Source organism: Triturus cristatus, chromosome 2_1, assembly GCF_964204655.1.
Source record: "Triturus cristatus chromosome 2_1, aTriCri1.1, whole genome shotgun sequence".
In the NCBI taxonomy this organism is placed as follows: Eukaryota; Metazoa; Chordata; class Amphibia; order Caudata; family Salamandridae; genus Triturus; species Triturus cristatus.
The window spans coordinates 511,578,382-511,597,647 of NC_140581.1; the positions used below are offsets into that span (position 1 = coordinate 511,578,382).

At 41.4% G+C, this 19,266-nt stretch overlaps 1 protein-coding gene and 1 non-coding gene across 3 annotated transcripts in view; both read left to right on the forward strand.

The window, feature by feature from the left end:
• The window catches only part of RASGRF2 (Ras protein specific guanine nucleotide releasing factor 2), a 2,022,215-nt gene that overhangs the window by 410,896 nt on the left and 1,592,053 nt on the right, over window positions 1–19,266 (forward strand). The window lies entirely within an intron of this gene.
• On the forward strand, window positions 18,335–18,624 carry LOC146865576 (signal recognition particle RNA). The gene has a single exon (XR_014977541.1).

A 19,266-nucleotide genomic window follows, 5' to 3' on the forward strand; every position in this document is an offset into this window, starting at 1 on the left:
CTACTCCGCAACACTGTACTGCAAGACACTCTACTCCACAACACTGTACTCACTGCCACTCCACTCACTCACTTTTAGCCATGCTGAGCAGCAGCCACGCTGGTGTACAACATGGCCAAAACTCATTGGCAGAGCCAATAGCTCTTGAATAGGCGAGACCTATTGGCTTTGCCGGAGCTTGTTTACCTTGTGAACGGGGACTTTCCCTCCAGATTTGCGCACTCTGGGTTTGTGAAAATATAGTCCTTTCAGGAGTCGGGCTCCTCTCCTTTTAATCACAGCGCGGTGGCGGACTTCACTCTGACTGGTTCTGGCGGCTCGGATAGCCGCAGGTCACCAGAGACAGTTTGGTTCAGTTGTGTTTGTTTATTATTCCAAGCAGTCTGGGCTGAAGCTCCGCTTGTGCAATAAACAACGTCACTGCAGAATGCGCTGAAGGATGGGCTGCGGCGGATGTTAAAGAAGATAGCTGGTCCGACGTGCTTTGCTGACCTGGGGCGACTCAGCTGTGCTCGGTGGAAAGTGATATCCGCTGACAGTAAACTCTCACTTTGGCGCCATCACTGCTGCTTGAGGCTGAGCCAGTATCATCACTGGCTGCATATAAATGATGCTCTTGTCTAGATGGGTTAACGATGCAATTGCGAGTCCAAGGAGCAGGTAATCTTAAAGACAGAAAGAACAACAAGCCATTGCACTAAAAGCTTGACAATACTTCACAGTGTAGCATACACTAAGTTACTTCAGGCAGTGTAAAAAATTAATGTAAGACATATACTAATCTAAACATTTATAGGCTTCCATACGTTGACAACTTTAGTACGTCACCCTTAAAACGTCAATACTGTCGAAAATAAGCCATGTTTACTTTGTTTACCCTAGTCCAACCTGTACCCACATGATACTTTCAATGGTCAGCTGTGGGACTTTCCCCAACACATCCTTGTTGTGAGCATTAGAACTATTTGTGTGCAGTCCTAGGCCTGGCCCTAGAACTGCTTACTACGGCTTGTTTGCATCCTTTCGCCCCCCCCCCCCCTCTCTTGAGGCTTGGAATGTGTGTAGCCTGTGTGTCTTACATGCAGCACACGTGAGCTCAGAGCATTGGCACCTACGAGCTGGAGTGGGATCTCCCTCCTGAAGACCTGTGTCTGACAAAGCCTGTGGTCATTGCCGCATAAAGTCTTAAATCGTGGCACAGCTGTGCCAGTGGAAGAGTTCGGTGCCCATGAAGAGGCTTAATTACCTGTTTGGTATCAAAACATCATTCATTTGCTTTCCCTTCCCCTTGTGGGTGTCTGTGCTAGTGGCTGGCATAGTTACGATCCAAGACTTTCAGACATTTGATGTCATTGTTTCACGCTGATAATTTTCCCTCATTTTTTTTCAGAGGGAGGGTGGGCATTTACATTTTCTGAACTAGAACTCCCTTAAAAACGCAGATGTAGTCCCACGTATTAAGAGAGCACCTATTATTAACGCTTGATATTTTGGGAGGTACCTGAAACTTCCGTTATGGCAGTTCTTGAAGAGAAGGGTTTCTCATAGTCACAACAGAGGTCTACCAATTACTTTTTAATTCCTATCAGAAATGACCACCATTTTACATTCCAGGCACTCAGTCACTAATGCAGAATTGCTATTTCCGTGCATTTTCCTGAATACTCATTTTATGTACACGCTCTCAGCTATGCACAGAACCTTATAGATCATAGGGTATTGGACCACTGCAACTAAAAAGACACAGGTCTTGTGTTTCACCATTCACTTGTCTGTCCTGTCTGAAGTTCTACTCCTAAAACCTTCTTTTCTCTCACAGGTTCCCCATACATCTATAAAAGTCAATGTCTTACCCTCAATCCATTGTCTTACCCTCATCATTATCCTTAATGGTCACTCTTTAAATTCTTGATCCCATGCGACATCACTGGAAAGAAACTTCTGCCTGAAGTTCCTCTTTCCATACCCTGTGACACCAGCAGGTATAAATGAAGCATCATTACCCAAAGCCTTCTTTAGACTTAATTCCTATTTCTTATCAAGAACCCTAATGTGAAGACTAAGCCTTAGCATGCTTGCTGTCATGGGCAGCAAGCACTAATCCCATCTTTATGGGGGTTGGCTTTGAAGTAGACCTTGAGAATTCCTGCTTAAATTATTGTTAGACAACCATTTATTTATAGTCGATATTGTGCTTGTGGGAAACCTCATTGAGCTGAGTTTTATCCCGCTCTTGATGGGTAAAAAGTGACACATTGTATAAGTTGAACATCACTTTTGCGAGAATTAGACTGTGGGGAATAACACATAATATGGGGTTGCACTCAGATTTGGTGGAACTCATTTGGATGTATCAATCAAGCAAATAATCTATATTCTGTAAAAAAACAAACATAAAAACACATGGTAAAATCAAATTACAAACAGATCATACACATTACAATCGCAAAGGTAAATTACTGGATTGCACATCATCATTGCCTTTCTGTGACATCATTACTGAGTCATAGTGCATATTTTTTCTTTAAACTCCTCACCTGAGTAATAAAGTTCAACACTGCGAAACAGATTGTTGAAGACTCACAGCGTTGTGAAAACAGTAATCCTTCTTGGTGAGTTTTAAAACCTGTCCCTGCTAAAATTGGGCGTTAAAACCGGATTCTAAAAGCTGAATATAAAGCGCAGAAATACATAAAATGCTTAGTGAACTGTATGGACACTGTCTGACATGGGCAGCGGGGTAATAAAGCAAACCACGCCAGAGTAAATGGGAATGCTACTAGGAAGCGAATCATATTTATTCAGAGTGGGTTAAATAAAATGTGTGTTCTGGTGCCTTTATCCATGATAGATGGGGCTCCATGCCTTCACGAGTTGACAAAGGGATATGTGTGTGTACAGTTACTAAGTCTAGAACTTTCTCAAGTCTCATATTATCTCTATGGGCATGGTACGTGTCCATTACCAAGGCCTTCGTGCGTAAGCCGATCTCGCTAGTATTCTCAAAGACGCCTGTTAATCCTAGGTTATGAAAAGTTTTTTTTATATACTTGATCCATGGGATGTCTAGCATATTAGTCTGTTTCAGACAATCCTCTCCTATTCCCCGAGTGAAGCTTAACTCCGTGGTTGACTAGATTTTAACTCACAACAAAATAGGTGCCAAGCCCATCTTATCTTCTGTAAAATCAAGGCTCATTTCTTTGTGAGTAATAAAACTTGATGTGGATCTGGGAATTCCTAAAAGCCTTACTAAGAACTTGTTTTCTGTTGCCTGGCGGGTCTTTTCAGATGTATGTCCCCAGACTCCTGCACCATATGAGCCCACAGACAGACATTTACTCCTGTATAACATTATCCGTTCTTTGGAGGGATTATGTCCTAAATATTTTGTGAATCTAAACAGAGATTCACAGGTCACCTCCATCGACTGGGGGTTTTGGAGAATCTAACAGTTCAGTTTCGAATTGGTGCTAAATAGACTGCCCAGGTAACTAAAGTACATTGTTTTCTTTATCAGTGTATGGCCACTAAAAACAACTTTTAGCGGGTGGTATTTAGCCCGCATGTTAATATATAGGATTTATCATTATTTACCTTGAGGTTTAAACCCTGCATAACACTATAAAACCCATCTGAAAGAGCTTGCAGTGCGGGCCAGGAGGACGACATCATCGGCATACAGTAAAACCTGCAATAGACGCAAACCAACTTTTGGAACATCAGGGTACAGTCTGTTAAAATAGAGTCACGGGCATTAATATAAAAAAGAAATTAAAAAGGCGCCAGGATTCAGCCTTGTTTCACCTCGCGGGTAACTTGGACAGGGGGCGTCTGTTCTCCTGACTGGGAGTAGCGTACTCTCATATTCGGATCTTGGTGAAGACTAAGTAGCACATTCCATAGGGATGAATCCACTCCTGAAAGTCCCATGATGTCCCACAATGTATTTTTCTCCACTAAGTCAAAAGCAAAGGCGAGGTCCATAAAGGCCATATTTATGGCCCCTCTCCTGGCCTTGACATATTTACCCAAGATTAGGGAGAGATTTAAAGCTTGCTCTGTAATGCCCATACCGGGGTGGAACCAAAATTGCACTTTGGTAAAAAAGGAGTTTTTACTCACCCAAGCTTCCAACTTTCCTAAGATGATCCTACCAAAGATTTTCCCAAAGAGTCAAGCAGTGCAATCCGGGGGGTCAGTTGGAAGGGACATTCTTATCACCTTTTTTATGTATAGGAATTGTGACTGACTGCCTTCATGACTCAATTGGCCCCCAACTATTTTACACCTAAAAATATTTGTGAGCAGCGGGGTCCAGGGTTCTCAATTGTGTTTGCAAAAACTCCACTTGAACCCCGTCTGGTCCTGCTGCCTTTCCTGATGCTTAGCAGAGTATGGCTGCGCGTATTTCCCCCACAGAAATGGACTTGCTAAAATCAACCATTGCCGCGCTGGTTGCAACAGGCTCAGCTGGGAGCTTTGGATTATTTTCAGGCATTTCAGGGTTAAATATTTTTGCAAAATGAGCAACCCATTCATGCTACATTATATGGCAATCAGTACCAGACTCTGGCTTTTTGGTGAAAAAGGGCAGAGTCACTATTTCCCAAAAGGCTCGATTATCTTTCAGGACTGCTGCTTGTTCCAGATCGTCCCTAGCCAAAATTCTTATTTGAGCCTTTCTTTTTTCAATAGCTTTTTTGTAGTTCCTTCTGGCTTCCTTCACCCCCACTGCATTCAGTGGGATTTTGTGAATTGCATTTTTTTAAAGTCTGTAGGTGTTGGTATATTCTGAATTAAACAGTGTGCAAACAGGGCATACCAACTGTGGGTTCTTAATCAGTAATGAATCAGAAATTGAATTACAAATCCTCGTGAAGTTTTGACATATAGTAACTGGCTCGCAGTGTTCTCACAAGCAATTTAAGATTTCCATATACTTTTTGCTTACCACTTCTGTGAGGCTTTTACTAGGATCCAGATGTTGCCATTTTCTGTGCACTCCTTTATTTTTGACATAGGACATAGGCTGGGCTTTACAATGTGTAGGGGAAACTAAGGGCGTACAGGCAAGCATTACAGTAATGGGATAATGATTGTTTTATCAGCGGGACCAAGGTATCTGACCCTAGGATATGGTCAATGGGCATTCCTTTACCTCTGCCCACAAAGATTGGAATATCCGTCTGGTTTTCCTCCATTAAATCCATTGCATTGGTCAGGTTATAAACTAGTTTTAGCCTTAATGCTTCCCCATACGCTGAGTGCATAAAGTGACCAACAGGCTCATCCAGCCCATTATGAATTCCACAAACATTGTTCCCACTGTAGGGACATTTTGTTATATTAAATTCACCCATCCATAATACAGAAACCTCCTCTCTTCTCTATTTTATCCTTGAGAATATGCTCCAACTCCTCAATAATCCCCAGCGGTTAAACACTAAAGTAATAATAATAAAAATTGATTAAGATTATATTAAACTCTTTGGAGTACGAAATCTTCACCAGTTGAAAATGAGGATTAAAAAACAATTGTGTTACTTGTACGCTCACCACTGCAGATGATACCAGGATTAGGAGACCACCTTTCCCCTGCATTCTTCAGTTAGAATGTGAACCATTGCAAGTACCTGTAGTAAAATTTAATTTTGGAATGTGTGGTGCGAAGCTGGGCATAGTGGTCAATAATGTCAATGTCCACAGAGAAGACCACCAGGAAGATGAGACAAGGGTTGATGTTGTCAGTGTTCTGGCCTGTACTGACAGCCACCTGAACGGTTGCAATTCCTCTGCCGCATCGTGGGCACTTCTGAAAGTTAATGTTGTATTTTATTCTCTTGTATAGTTGGGCAGTGAAAACCCATTCTGTGTGTTGCTATCCAATTACAATATGTTATCTTTGTCATGTTGGGTTTTCTCAGTCTTGTTTTTGACAATATTGTTGGTTGATGTCACTGATTGGTCGCTGTCCAACGCTATACCACGTATGTCCAGTGTAGCCCTTATTTTTTTATTGCTGATAGTTTAATAATGATATCAAACAAAATGGAGGACTATAAGCACCCATGCCTGATACCTCTCTTTAAGATCACTCAGCTCAGCCTCTGGACAGTCCTAACTCGCTCTGTAAAATACCTTCTCAGCGTCAAGTTATGTTAATTGGGCAGGGATATTCTTTCTGCACTTTCTCTGCGAGGTGCGTCACCCTTCTTATATTTTCTTGAGCTTACCTGTTTCTAATGAACCCTACTTTAATGGGCTTATAAGAAAGGACATCACCTTGCCTAATCAGTTTGTTAGCACTTTGATAATCTTTATCTCAGAGTTATTTAGCTCTATGGGACTATATGTTTATCACTCCTCTGGGTCTGTCCCAGACTTTAGAAATGAGAGTTAAATCTGTTTCCCTCTTTGTGGAAGCAATCCTATGTTCTTGCAAGAAGGTATTGCATAATATGGTGAGACCAGGATTTTACTTTCAAACATTGTTTTAAATCGCACTGTAGACTTATCTGGTCTCAATACTTTGTCAGGCATTAAATGCAAATCTAACTTAATATTGATCGGTTTGTCCATTTCAATAAATCATTCCTCTGGTAATCCAGGAATTTGGATATGTGATACATATTCTTCTATATCATTCCTTTTTACTGACTCTTTGGCATACAGTTCTTGGTAGAATGTGTGGAACAGTTTTTCTATGCCCATCCCCTTGTTAGCGATCCGAGATCTTCCCGATCCTAAAATGGGCTCTCTTGCACCGGATATACCTTTTGCCTTAAAGCTAGCAATTTGGCAGCCTTTTGATCTTGGTCACAAAACTTTAGTTTACCTTAAGGAAGGCTAACTCTGCTCTTTTTGTTTGATGTATTTTGAATTGCCCCCAGACTTCTGTGATAAATGCTTTCCTTGGCAGGCTATGCTCTTGTTTATTCACCTGTTCCATCTCCACAAGTTTCTTTGTACGTTGGGTCCCTGCCTCTTGGTCCATGGTACCAAAGACATTAACACACCCCTCAAAGTCCCTTTGATAGCATCCCAATAGGTTTCATGAGATCTACCTGTAATTTACTTATGTGATGAAATTCCTCTCACAAGATTAGCTCTACATCCACATCACTCATGGTGTCTGTGAGAAAAGGACTAAGGAACTGGTCTTAGGCCATGTTTGGTGCATAGAGATTAATGAGCATTAGCCTCTTTCTGTCTTTCCAGTGCCACCAACACATATTTCATCCTGAATCTCTTTTACTTTGACTAAGGTAGTGGGGAGGTTTTCCACAATTGAACTAAAATATATGTTAATAATGGTTGTTCTGCATCTGAATTCATCATCAGAAAACTTTATTTTGGCCAATGTGACCATAAAAGTATATATATAATACCATACATTTCATTAAATTAAAAAATAAGACAATAAAAGGAAGTCCATTCTTCATATGACAATGCATGTGCAACACATAGGTGTAACATAAAGGCAATCTATATTTCGGTCAGTCCAGACCCACTAACTCCAATAAAGTGCATATGTAATATATGTGCAAGATGCAAGGCCAGGCAAAGTAAGCCCGAACTCTAGCCCCCTGGCTTACCATTACAATAGCTTTTTTGTAAAGTGCTTGTGCCTATCAACTGGAAACTGTAAACATGAGCATACGCCCAAGCCCGAGGACCACTGTTCAACTTGTTGGCGGTCTTGCGCACATGTACATTATTCATAAAACCAAGTATACATCGATAATATAATAAAAGAGCTCATAAAAGAGTCATAAATTTTGCATACAGATAAAAAAGACATCAAAGTCCATTTAAAATATAATAAAATAATCAGCCCGAGACTATTGAGATCAACTTCAAGAGAGCTCTGCGTATGCACCACATAGAGAATAAAAAGCCTGCTACCGAAAATACTACAGGGAGACACGTGTCATATTTCAATATCCTGAAAGCCTCTGTGCAGTGCCTGGTTCCCAGGTTTCTGCACAGCTGATTCAGCCATGGTTTTCTCGCCTTCTTGTATCCTGGGCAGAAAAAAAAACACATGGTGTTCTGTCTTTGCTGCGCTATCGCAGGCCGTGCAACCCAAAGATTGGAGCCTGACCATTTGTTTGTGAAAACACGTAGTGGCAGCACACCATGCCTAAACTGCAGGTATAGCTTCCTTGCAGCAGCCGGTTTAATGTCATCCAATGCGGGCTCTAATCTGTACTGTTCTTTAATTTTTTTAAAACACTGTGGTAAGCTTGCCTGTTGTGGAGCTCCCATGGAGGTAGGCCAGTTTGATCTCCCAGTAGCTCTCCTTCAAATCCTTCCTTGATACTATAGGACAAGTTACTTCTGGATTGTGCCACAAATTACCCCTTCCCATATGCAAGAAGGTGTCCCGGATAAAAGCTGGATACGGAGTGTGGAAGTTTTCCACAATTGAACTAAAATATACTTTAATATTTGTTGTTCTGCATTTGAATTCACATACATGCATTGACAAAGCTATTGCAATCGAAACAAAATAATGATTAAGTATTTTGATGCGTTTTCGAGCATAGACCACATTAGGCCTTAGTTAGGCCTCATTTCCATCTTTGTTGAAATGGCTGTTGTATCATAATGTTTATTCTGTGTTTATATTTCTAGCTTGACACCACATGCAACAAGATGTGCACTGCTTATTCTGTATGACATATTATTCTCTCTCCTGAAAGAAGCCGTTTCCTACTTTCCATGGCTCAGCCAGCTAGCACACTGTATTGCACTCATGCATAAGTGTTTTCTGTTTATGTAACTAGTCGGTTTTAACACCCCCGAACAACATTGGGTCAGAAGGGGTGAATCAGTATTCATGTAGTGAGTTAGTTCTAGGATGCTAGGGTGCCCATGTAGAAATATGAAATCTGATTTGCTATGATAATGCTCACTCCATGCTGATTGTGCAGTTTCTATGATTTCCTATGCTGAAAAGGTCTATATAAACCCTTGAATTTTAAGGTGAGCCAGATCTTTTTGGGTCTCTACCAAGGATGCTGTCTGATTTCTTACTGATTTGCTTCACATTTGACATTTAAACTATGTTTATGATTTTTGCTCATTATTCCTATAACTGAGAGCCTTTATGACAATTGACTTCCTTATGCCAGGATTGATTTATTGAGATTGCTGCTGCATTTGCGTCCCTGTATTCCAATTAAAAGTTGAATAAACCTTCATGTTTTTTCCTAAATTCTGATCTGAGACTCCCTTTTCGAGTCAGTCCTTCCTTATTGGTTTTATTTTGAAGTGTTCTTGGAACACATTACCTCCTAGTACTTGAGGTTAAAGGCCCGACTCCCGCAAATATGGGTGCGCCACTGCCATGCAGATTATCTAAGTGATAGCGCGCCCACAGTTGCTTGTTTCTGAAAAGTATTTCTGGCCTGCTCATTTTGAGGTGTCAGATGCCTCAAATTGTTGCTGATATGCTTTGTGGTAACTTCCACATCTCACATTCATTCTCTCCCCTCATGCATTATTTTGTAATTTCGAAGTCTGGGTTTCATTGAACGAGATCAGATCATTTTATTCTATTATGATTTTTTAAGGAGTATCTCAGCCAGTGGCGGCTCCTCCGCTAAGGCGAAGGAACATCACCCCACTGTCTTGGAGCAGAAAAAGAAAGGAAAAAATGAAATGAAAATAACTATTGTTATTATCATCTTATTTTGTCCTCCTGTGGCAGCTTGCGTGAGGGGGCGGGGCTAAGGAGCAGGGAAGGAGTGGTACAACCTTCCTAAGTGCGCAATTACTGTTTGGTCAGTGCTCTCTGGCCACCCAAACCAGTTATGCGCACTTTCCCACATCTCCGTGTCATGGCGCTCAGACCAATCACAACACTTTATTGTAGCGTTGTGCTTGACTGCGGGGAGCGTGGGTTCCCTGGTGCTTCCTGCTTCATGTTTCTCACAAGAAGCCAGCAATAGGACTCAGGAGAGGCGGTGGCGGCTGGCCAGACGGCCGGCCGACTGGGAGGTAAGTGTTTTTTTATAGTGATACCCCCCACCCATCCCTGCCACTTGTCCACCACCCGCCCCACCCGCGACTGATTTCAACTGGCCTACCCAACAATGATAGAAAATTACCTGACCAGAGATGGAGAACTGGATGCTCCACAAGTAGTCCATCATATGCATAGTTAGCTAGATGCCGCTCTCGGTGCAACTGCAGTAAACATCCAAAATCTGTCCCTTCCAATTTGAGGTTCTGTCCCTCTGATTTGTCTCGTTTGTTTGGACTTGTAGTCTGGACTGGTATATTGTCTTTATACTGTTGATGTGTAATGTCAAATAACTCTTTGCCCTCCTATGTTGATGAGATAGGGATTTCTTTCTCCTGTCAATTGGGAAGCTTACCCTTGGGATCAGCTACCGGTACCTGCTCTGGCATTTGTTGAGCTCTTCGTCACTGGCTTTTAACATGTCATACACGATCGTTAGTAGGATTCCTTGGCAGTGGTTACAAGTGCCCGTTTTGACATATACCAATGTATTCAGTTCCTTTCTAAAATTGACATATAAGAAAGCGATGTTAAAACTTGTTTTATGTGTCTTTTGTAGTAATGTGGTGCTCCTCAAGACTTCTGCTACCCGTGTCAATATTTACGTTGCTATTCTGTGAGCTAATAAGGCCCTGGAGCCACTCATTTTCTTAAGTCAAAAGCCACACTATATCTGTAGATCAATGGTCCTTATGGTTCACTTGTTGAAGTGTCCTTTAGCAGAGTAGTTGTAACTCCACCCCTCCTCCCAATTGACTGGAGTGGTTAGGAATCTAGCAGATCTCCTCGTAGATGGCATTCACATTGATTCCCACAGGATTCCAATACTAAAAACAGTTTTTCCTTTTCTGCCAGTTTGGAAACAGTCTTATATCAACCCTCTATCAACAGGTGATAGAGTGGAGGCTTTCTTGAGTAAATTCATCCTTAATTTTCCAAATGCTTTCCTGTTATTTTTTTATTTTTTTTATTTATTATTCCAGTTAGCAATGACAAAATGTACATAATACAGACAAAGCAGTCTTTGCAGTTACATACAGTTACAAATTTCAGAAAGAAAGCACCCATAGTCCTGTACATAAAGAAGCTAATTTATATTCTACCATATCCCGGGCATCTGACAATTGTAGAACTCCACAGTTTACCACTGTATACTACATTTGGCACATGTCTGACCTCAATATCTTGTTATATCATCTGTCCGCTGCACCTCTGTGAACAGGAGAGGGCAAACCCATCACGTGTGAACAGATCTCAAAGTGTAAATCGATCGTCTACTTGTGTGGCTTGAAGGTACTGCGTTAGGGGTTCCCAGAAGTCCCTAGGTCTGGACGCCTGCGGTAGTTCTTCCGCATATACCTCTAATGTCGCAGTATGACATGTCAGTAAGCCAGTCTTTAAACCTAGGAGGACGTTTGCTACCCCACCGAATTTCAATGCTTTCTACCTCTGAATGCAGGAATGCCAACTCAAACATCTTAAGATTTACCTGACTGCTGATCAGCAATACAACAAATCCCATCTCCTCTTCACAAGACTCCTCTATCTCTTTTAAAGAAATAACTAGTCAATGAGAAAACACTAAAAGATAACATTCAGCACTCAAACATTAGGTAGAGGAAATGCAAGTCGAACGGTGGTAGACAAATCATTGCATTTAATTTTATTAATACCTTATATACGGTTCGCAGGAAAACACAGCTATACTTCCACAAGACAGAACTCTCTGCATTAGGTCTACTTCACAAATATATACAGATTACCTATGTGGTGGCAAATTATCTGCAGATGGCAATTTTAAAACATTGTTGGACACATTATGTAATACATATATTATGAAAAATAAGTCACTACAATGTGTATACATTATGGTTACTATTGTGAATATTTTGAAACAAATTATATAATTGTTTAGAAAAATAAGATCGAAAACACCAAATTACTCCTTTTCTTTACTTTTTGGAAAAAGGAAACAGTAGCACTGTTTGGTGTTCAAATTAGGATATTTGCAAGTTTTTTAAAGGTCTTACTTTCTAGATACATACAGGATTCTTATATTTAAAATAACGAGGCGTTTTGTTATTCATAGCTTTTATTTCTTCAAATATTTATCCTGGATTATCAATTCTGAATTAGTGAGATTTTTTAAAATTTGTATTTGCCCCTTTCCAATAAATGATCAACAGACGCGTTTCACTCTTTTCTCCTCATCTGTGAGCTTTTTAAAGAAGATGTAAAGAAGCAAAAAATAAAATGAAACAAATATGCAATCAAGATGTTAAGGTTGTGAACAGAACTGATTTCCATAGAAAAAGCTCATTAATGCCACGTCGAAACCTAGCTCTTCATTTGCATGATCATTAATGCAAAAGGGATTTTAAAATTATTATTAGCATTAAGATACCAGTAATGAGTCTTTTTCTTCTTGCTCAGAGAAGACAAGGACAGTGTCTACTTCTGCTCTGCCGCTTTAGCTGCCCCCCCTTTCTTTCTTCCTCATATTCCTTTTCTTTCTGTCTAGCAGCTTCTCCTCACTTACTGAAAACCATGACCTCAAGAAACGGTTCTCACCCTCTCTTTCCTCATTTCGTTTATTTGTACCCCTATGAAATGGATCCAAAAGAGAAAAACACTTTTGTTGGACATGTGCCTTTTCCTGGCATTTTTCTATTCCAAAGTGCAGCCTCAGGAATAAAAGATTAAAAATCTGAAAAAAATAAATGAATAACTAAATAAAGCAAGACAGAGTGGTAGCAAAGTGGCCAGATTGATTTTATTTACACCCAACCACATTAGCGCCATTTTACAGAGTTTACCAGTGAAGCGCTACTTTTGTTTTCTTGTCTTTCTTTGAACAGCATTGTTTTCCCTGGGCTGGGAACTAGTGCGTATGTAAAAATCAACAGGGAGGGAATGAGAAGCAGTGATCCATCCGGCTTCCAATGGTTAGTACAAATAATCAAGTTGTGGGAGAATGGATCCCTTGTCCTGTCAAATCAGGGTCTTTAGTGTTGAAAAACTTTGTAGAAAACCCTCATATGAGTACACAGGTCGGGGGCGGGGTATCTTGATTCTCCGCCTTTGTGTACTGTCACAGCATCATCATTGGGTTTCTTTCGTATATATGCTGTCCTCCGCCTGGAGGTAGACCAACTGATTTGTCAGTAGTGTCCAGATATCAAAAGAAAGAGGGACGTACAAGTGCTCATAAGTGGTGAACTTCAAATTCCCTACCGCACTCGAAAACAGTAAATACATTTAATAGAGATACGGGTGAAGTGGGAAATTAAAACAAAAAGTGTGATGCGTATATAGACAAAGTTACTAGTCTACTGCATCAGTGGGTCAGGTCAACATGTTTCAGCCTTCTCACTCATTCTTGAGGCTTTCGTCAGGACCAGGATATAAAAGGGGCTCGTTCTGCCGCCTAATATAAGTGATCAAGTCGTCACTTTTTATCTTACTGTTTTTCGTAGATTTTTTGTATCTGTAATTGAAATCAAATGCATATCTATGTCACAATAATTGGTGTACCCTCTGTTACTTGTATAGCGACCATTTGTCCTATATTACATAATTGTGCTATGACAGTGTTAGTATGCTTTACATTTTTGTCATGTTATGAAATAAACAAATTCAGCAGGGGTGTAGGAGCGCTCGTACTCATTCAAAACAACTATGGGGAGGCAGGTAATTGGACCATACGAGGAGAGATATATTTCGTGAATATCTAAAAATGCGGTGTATCGGCATAATTATAATGATTAGTTCCGCATTGAAAAGTAACGATATTTGTGAAAAGTCAATGCGCGTGTGTCGTGATTATTCATACGGCGATTAGTGCTGTGAAATAATCGTAATAGGTATTTAAATTACTTCACTATTGGGTCAAGGATATCTCCTACGGTGCTATCTGTTTGGCATGGACGCGGGTGCCGTTTACATAGCCGAGTAGATATCATTCAGCGTTGTTACCTTTAGTTATGCCGTGTTGTGGCTCCCTCAGGACATCAAAGATCAGGGAAGGAACCTGTTCCTATGAAATTAGATTTAGTTTAGTAATGGATCGCTTACCGCGTTCGTCGTCTGCCTCGTGGTTACGGGCAATGAGCGCTTACCGGTTCTTCCTGTCGCGCAACTTGTGCTGACTCTGATCGCGGTGTCCCGGTAAACGCGGGGCCGCGTATCGCTCGTATTGACATAGTCTGGCAGAGGTTAAAGACTGAGAAAAGACTCATTCAGTGCCGTAATGGTTGGCATTGTGGTTGGCATTGTGGTAACTGTAATGGAAAAGAGACTATGTTCTTATTTACAGGATTTTCTTAACAATTCCTCTAAAATGTTAATGACGTGGAGGTCATAAAGAAGAATATTTTAGACACATCAGAAGCATTGTAGGTTACCAATTAATCATAGCGAAGACAGCCCTATTGTTCCTATCGCTAAATCAGACCGTGTGGTTATGGTGAAAATGTCATTATGCAAATGTCATGCCAGTGTATGCCAAGGGATAAAATCGTTTAACCCTTCGGTATCCGTTCTGAGACGATGGATCCAGCGTTGTTCTTTTTCAAAAAGAACACGGGCAGCATTGTTGGTTTTCATGTATATGGTTTCCAAAACCACCCATTTGAGATCGTCTGTACTATGATTTTTCTCTATGTAATGTTTACTCATCTTGGTTGTGGCTCTCTTACAGTTCACATTGCTTTTGTGTTCTCCTATGCGGAGTTTGATTTTCCGGCATGTCATGCCTATGTATCTGCTTTTGCATGGACACGTAATCATATATATCACATGACTGGTATTGCAATTCGTATGATGCCGTAGGGTCCATGTAAAGTTGGGTAGCAATTCCAGTTTTTTTGTAGCTGTAGTAAGTTTGCATACTACGCATGACCCACATGGGTAATGACCCGTAATGGGACTCAAGTTCCAAATTGCTGTTAGGCTCTCTTTATTGACAACTGGTGCAGGTCTTGTATGCACTAAGTGGTCCCTCAGGTTTTGTGTCCTTTTATTAGCAAATCTCGGTTTAGGCCATTGTAAGGTGTTTGAAGTTAGGATTCTCCAATTCCGGTTTATGATTTTCTTGACTGTGTTGGTAGAGGTACTGTAAGTGGTAACGCATGTCAATAGGTCTGGAGGTGTTGTCTTTGGTGTTGTTTCCAAAAGGCTCTCCCTTGCTTGGTTACGTGCTCTCTTTTGACATTTCTTGATGATTCTGTTTGGATAGTCTCGCAAATGTAGTTTCCTTTCTAGATCTCTGGCTTGATCTTTATAGTTCTCAATGGTACTGCAGTTACGTCTAAGACGTAGGAACTGGCTGTAGGGTAAGTTCTCCCTCAAGGGACGAGGGTGAAAGCTGTTATAGGAAAGTATGCTGTTCCTCGCTGTAGGTTTGTAAAATGTCTTGGTCTGCAGGGTATTGTTTTCTGTGTAGATAGTTATGTCTAGGAAGTCAAGTTGTTCTCTGTTTGATGTGCATGTGAACTTCAAGCATTCATCTCTGCTGTTCATCCATGTTAGGAATTCATTCAATGTTTCCTGTGAGTCTTCCCATATCATGATTATATCGTCAATATAACATCGCCAGAAGCGTATCTGTAGGTGAAAAGGGTTACTTTGATTCTGTATGAACTGTTGCTCAAAGGTACTTACATAAAGCCCGGCCACACTAGGGGCGAAGGTACTACCCATAGAAGTACCGTGGCATTGACCAAACAGCATCCCTTCATATTCAAAATAGTTCTCTGTGAGTGCTATCCTGCAACATTCCAATACGAAATGTCTAGGTGTGTGGTAGTTCCATGTTTCAGAGAATAGAATGTTCTCAAGAGTATCTAAGGTCTTGTGTTGTGGTAGACTAGTGTAGAGACTCTCTACATCGAGTCCTACTAGGTACATAGTTCTTTCATCGTACATCTGGCCTTCAAGTTGGTTGAGAAGATCTCGTGTATCTTTGAGATATGTCGGGGTTCCTTGTACCAATGGTCTGAGAAAATGATCTGCAAATTGTGACAATGGTTCTAACACAGACCCTATTCCCGAGACAATAGGACGTCCGGGTGGTGGTGTTCTGTTTTTGTGTGTTTTTGGTAAAGAGTAGAAGTAGGGCACTTTGGGACTGCTGGTTCTTAAGAAGTCTGCTTCATTTTTTGAAATCCAGTTGTTCACTTCTGCCTCAACCAACGAATTTCGTAGCGCGCGCTGCATCGCATTTTGCGATGCAGGGCGCGCTATGAAATTCGTTTTATTTAATTAATTGTTTACTTACCTGCAATTATCCATATTCCGAATTTTAGAACCCCCCACCCTGGCCCTCCCCCGCTCCGCCTTACCGCTCCATGGAACTCCCTCCACGGGCCGCGGCTGCTTGCAAGTATATTATGCTTTGAAAAGCGCTTGCTGCCTCCTTCCTGGACTCTTGCAATTTTCGGCAACAATAAAAATGTGATGATAACTCTGGTGAATAATGTTCTTCCTATAGAAATATCAGAGTTCTTTGTCTATTGGAAGTTTGTACTCATGGAAAGGTAGCACAGAGGGTTAATGTGCCTGCTGCAAAGAACATGTACCATGCAGATCACAAAGTGCACCTAATGTAAATAGGTCAGTGAGTTACTGCTTTTGTCAGAGAGATCCTTTTATTACTTGCAGTTTACAAGTTAAAATCCTAACATAGAACAGTGAGCTATTAACTGTCATCTAAGAGCTGCATACAAACTGCAAGGTATACATTAAAGCAGGTTTTTCCCCTTAGTCTTTGATTATCCTAATGTTGCAAACAGCGTTCTTAAGGATAGAAATCAATTCTGATTATTAAAGAGAACCCCCAAACATGGTATTACCTTCTAAATTCTGAGTTTCTGTTTCTCCAGACCAATCACTATTAAACTATATGACCTACTAGTATGGTTGTCATGTAACTCCTAAACCTTGAAGTCCTTAGTCTTATGTAACATTTTCTATTCATTGATTTACACACCTATAATTGATTGTCTCTATGTAATGTGTGTGATGTAAAGTGCTCTGACACCCTACACTGGTATGAGTGGTGCTGTAAATCACATTAAATGCATCTGAGAGAGAGTGTGGTTATGGAGACTTGAGGGGCACTATCAACGGGTGGTAGTGAGGAAATCGATGGTGGAGGTGGTCATTGGGGGCACTAACAAAAATTGTTCAGGGATCCGCCAGCGCTAAAGCCGGCCTTGCCCTTGAGGCCAGTCCGCCTCACCTATCGATACCACCATTGGCTTTGTTTCAGCAGTAGTAGCTGCAACTCACCAGGGATCGGCAATGCAGAATTTAAACGCACACCAAACAAAGGGGCATATGTACAAACCCCTATCGCCACGTAAACGTCACTTTTTGTGACGTTACCGTGGCGATAGGGGCCTTGCCTTCTGTACGAGGCAGCATTAAGCCACTTAACGTGGCTTAACGATGCATTGTACATAAAGCACCCTTTCAGGCTATGTTTAGCGTGAAAGAAGCGTGCAGTGGATGTTGTGGTGGCCATTCCACCACTACACCCATTGTATTTTAACCTGCCCCCTATATACAAGAGTGGGGTACATAGGAGGGAGTGCCAAAATTAAGACCAGGAAAATCCTGGTTTTAAGTTGGCGAAACAAGGAGAAATGCATTATTTCTCCTCGTTTTTCCTTTTTCCATGTGTGCTGCCTTAAGCAGCACATATGGAAAAAGTAAAATGCCATGGTTTGTTTATGTACAGGAAGGTGTCCCTTCCTGTACATAAGCAAACCTTTTAAAAAAATGCCATTTTGTAACTTTCATGTGTGCTGCATGAAGCAGCACACATGAAAGTTACAATATGGCATTTAAGGATTGCTCATGTGCAGGAAGGGACGCCTTCCTACACATAACCAATCCTCTCCTGCACGCATATACTCTTGCACTCTGGTGCAAGGGTTCCTGCGCGCCATCGCAGGGGAAACACAAGGCTGCACCACATTCTTGTAAATATGGTGCCGCCTTGCATTTCCGAAGTGGCGGAGCGTGTCGTTAAGCCCAGGAGGCTAACAACATGCTCCACCACTTCTTCGTACATATCCCCCAAAGTTCGCAAACTTCAGTCTCTTTGCTTCATTCACAAGCAACTTTAACATGCGCTGCCTGCTTTGGGGCACTGGAATTATGCAGCAAAGGAGGACAAATTTATGCCCCAGCATTAACTAAATAATGCACCAAAAAGAAAGACTGTAGTGTAATGCAGTATATTTTCTGATATTTTATTATTTTGACATTTGTACACATGCTAACAGTCTCTGCAAAGCCGGGCATGGTGGGGTGTGCCTGTTGTCCTAGCTACTTGGGAGGCTGAGGCTTGTGGATTGCTTGAGCTCCGGGGTTGTGGGCTGCACTCAGCTGTGTTGATCAGGTGTCCATGCTAGGTTGGGCATCAATATGGTGTTCTAGAGGAAGCTCTGGAATTTCAGGTTGTGTAAGGAGAGGTGCACTGACCCAGGCTGGAAACAGAGCAGGCCAAAGCAGTCTCTGGAAAGATTTTGCCTTTTAGTACCACATACAAATGCAGCAGTGAGAAAGGTGATCAGTCAACCTTTGCAAAGGGCCGTCCACTTCACAGCAGCACAAGTCACATTTTTTGTAACTTTTGATCCGTTTGAGCTGCAATCAATTTATTAGTTAAAATCAGATTATACAGCAGATCTTGTATTATATGGCAGAGCCATAATTATATAGAAAACATTTGCAAAGTAATATATTTTGCCATTCATGTTTTAACTGCTATTGTGGAAATAGGGAGAAGTGCTGATGACAGAAACTTCAGGACAGATTTATGAGGCCCGTTGCGCCATCGGAACGTCACTTTTTGTGACGTTCCGTGGCGCAGAAGCCTGCGTGATATTTGTTAGACCTGGCATCTTTGGCGTGGTTACCCCTGACTTTTTGCCTCTACCTCCTGTATTTTTGATGCTATGCTGGATTTCGATTTTGCTGGTTTAGATGCTTTGGGCACTTTGTCACTGCTGATCAGTGTCAAAGTGCAAGTGCTCCCTTGGTAAATTGTTGTATTGATTGGTTATCCATGATTGGGATATTTGTTTCACCTGTTAGCCCCTAGTAAAGTGCACTGCGTGTGCCAGGGCTGGTGATTCAAATGCTACTAGTGGGCTGCAGCACTGATTGTGCCACCCACAGGAGTAGCGCTAAAATGATGTCTTAGGCCTGCTTGCAGTGCCTAT